We start from the raw sequence: 2,575 nt of genomic DNA on the forward strand, positions 1-2,575 counted from the left end.
ACAGTAGCGAGTGAACCTGTTTCCAGCCTTGTCTTGGATTTGGGGACAAGACTATTCATCCTCAAAACTGAAAATGACATTGGCATTTTGTGTTGCTAGTGGTGTAGGGTTTTTGGTGCCGTCTGTGGTGCAAGCAATTTCCTTTCAGGGACTTTCTGGTGCTTAACTTTGAATGTGTGTGCAATCCTGCTAGTATAAAACCAGTTTATAAGTTTATCCTTTTATCCACTTAAAAAAAAAACTCCATGTGAAGCTTTTTAAAATGGCAAATTGAATTAGGTGTGGTTTGACTTCCAAAGATAGTTTACACCAGGAGTATACGTTGGCCGTGACACTGGTTCATTTTTTATCTTAGAAATAGAGAAACTAAATTACAAGAGCTCTTGTGTTCTGAGCAGCTTTCTTTTGCATTTTGACTCGTGAAGACCACAATGCCGTATCAGCTGTTCCCTGAACTGTTCTAAGAATGAGCAGGTATCTTATTTTTACAGCGGTGGTATTGTAGAGCGAGGCCAGCAAGATTGCTGCTGGATTCCATCAGACCGTCTTTTGTTCAGAGACGCCTGTGTTTCTGAACCCAAGTTTCGAGGAGAGGGAAATGTGTAGATAGTGTTCAGACCTCTTGTTAACAGAAGTTACCTTTTAAAGTATATACACGGTAGCCACAAGGTTCTAATCATATGCATGGTTTCATGATCTAGTAAATGTGTCTTTTGAAAGGCAAGCACATTATTAGTTGTCTAAATCTGGAGGGGACAGGAGGAATGATTATTTTTGGAGGAGAGTCCTTCTAAAAGCCCTCGGAGCTGATCGTCTGGACTTTACAAATCCAGAAAAAAATTGTGTTGGACAGAATCTGTAGCTATCTTTTAAAAGAAAAAAGGTGATAATGTTAAGGTAATTACCTGAGATGGTATTTGTCTGTCAGGAAACATTTCATATTGTGGCTTCTAGTGGAAAATTAGCTGGTCAGGGAATTCACGGCTGCAGCAAACCCATGCAAGTATTAACCATTTTTATTTCCAGTTTCAGCTATCTGCGGCTTCTCTGCGTTGTTTCAAGTTAGTCGCCCAAAACATCACTAAGTACTATTTTAGCAAGGACATTCCATTACTGTTGCCAGCATAACAGAAGCAAGCTTAACACTTTGTCTATTAAAAATGATATAATGAAATATGGTTTGTGTCATCAAAGTTCTGTTTTGTGACAATTTTTGAGCTCTCTCCCTTTCTCTCGTGATGGTAGATTTTTGTATCAAGTAAGATCTGGTCTCTTGCATTTCCCAGCATTTCTGATGTTTTTATATGATGTAGATGTAGATGTTTACATTTGACAAGGCATGTACCCTTTTTCTTTTGGTTTGATTTTTACTTACTTTGCAGAAACTGACAGTTAAATATTGAGCTTTAAATGTCAATCCTTTTACACTTATTTATATACTTTCCTGTGTATAGTTTGTATTGCAATGAATGGTATTGCTGTGCTCTAGAAATTGTCAGGTGTTTTTTTTTGTTTTGGGTTTTTTTCCTGTATATTGCTAATGCCTAAGCCATTTTGTAGCCGTATTGTAAAGTGATATTTTTCCTTTACTGGACTTAAAAGTAAGAAATGTTCGTTCTGGTCATTTTGAACTTCCATCCAAGGAGAAGTGAAATCTAGGGTTTTTTTGCTCCATTGTGCAGTTTAGACAATGCAGTTTAAATGTTTCTTCTCTGTTAATCCTGAAAATGGTTTACTCTTTCCCCAGAAAACAGATTATTCTGTCAGTAAGAGCTGTGCATGAATCTCCCCCACTCCTCAACCTAAAGAGGAGGCATAGAAGTGTTTTCTGGGCTGGAGTTGAATAAAAAGGCAAAAGAAGCATTAAAAATGAAAGGTGTCTGTGTTGATGTGTTGAGGGTTCCTGGCTGAGGCCTCAGGAGAAGCCGTGGTGGAGCCAGACTCTAAAATTCTTTCAGCCTGCCTGAGACCCTCAATGAGGGTGAGGAAACTGAAGGGGACCGAGATAACAGCCTTATTAAAAAATATATATTTTTTTAAAGAAAGGGGTGCAGGGTTCAGGAGCCAAAATCAATTTGGGTTATTTTGCCTAAATTTGCATATTGCATTTCAAGAAGCCCTAAAAATGTAAGCAGGTCAGCTGTCTGCACTTTTATTGAAACCCAATTTAAGGTCCAACGCCCATGAGTTGCATAACTAATGTCTAAGCCAAACATTTAATCACATCTCAGATTGGAAGAGACAGGAACCCAGCTCGATATGCTTTAGCGAGGTCGGCTCTGGCCCGGCCCGGCTGGAAAAATAAAAAAGAAAAAAAAATGACAGCCTTGGGGCAGCGGGGTGTCTCCGATAAGCATGAATCCCTGAGGTTGGGTTCCCCCCCACCCACCCCCACCCAAGGCGGGAAAATGCTGGAGAGCCCTCCGCTTTAGAGGATTGGGGCCGTTAGCAAAAGCCTCCAACGGCTTTCGGCGGGAATGTGGGGGCGGAGACTAGGGCGGGCTCAGATATCTTCGCCAGCGCCCCCGCCCCTCGCCACGCCTCTTTTCTCTCTTCACATGGCCGAGAGCGCTCG

Source organism: Tachyglossus aculeatus, chromosome X1 (genome assembly GCF_015852505.1).
Source record: "Tachyglossus aculeatus isolate mTacAcu1 chromosome X1, mTacAcu1.pri, whole genome shotgun sequence".
In the NCBI taxonomy this organism is placed as follows: domain Eukaryota; kingdom Metazoa; phylum Chordata; class Mammalia; order Monotremata; family Tachyglossidae; genus Tachyglossus; species Tachyglossus aculeatus.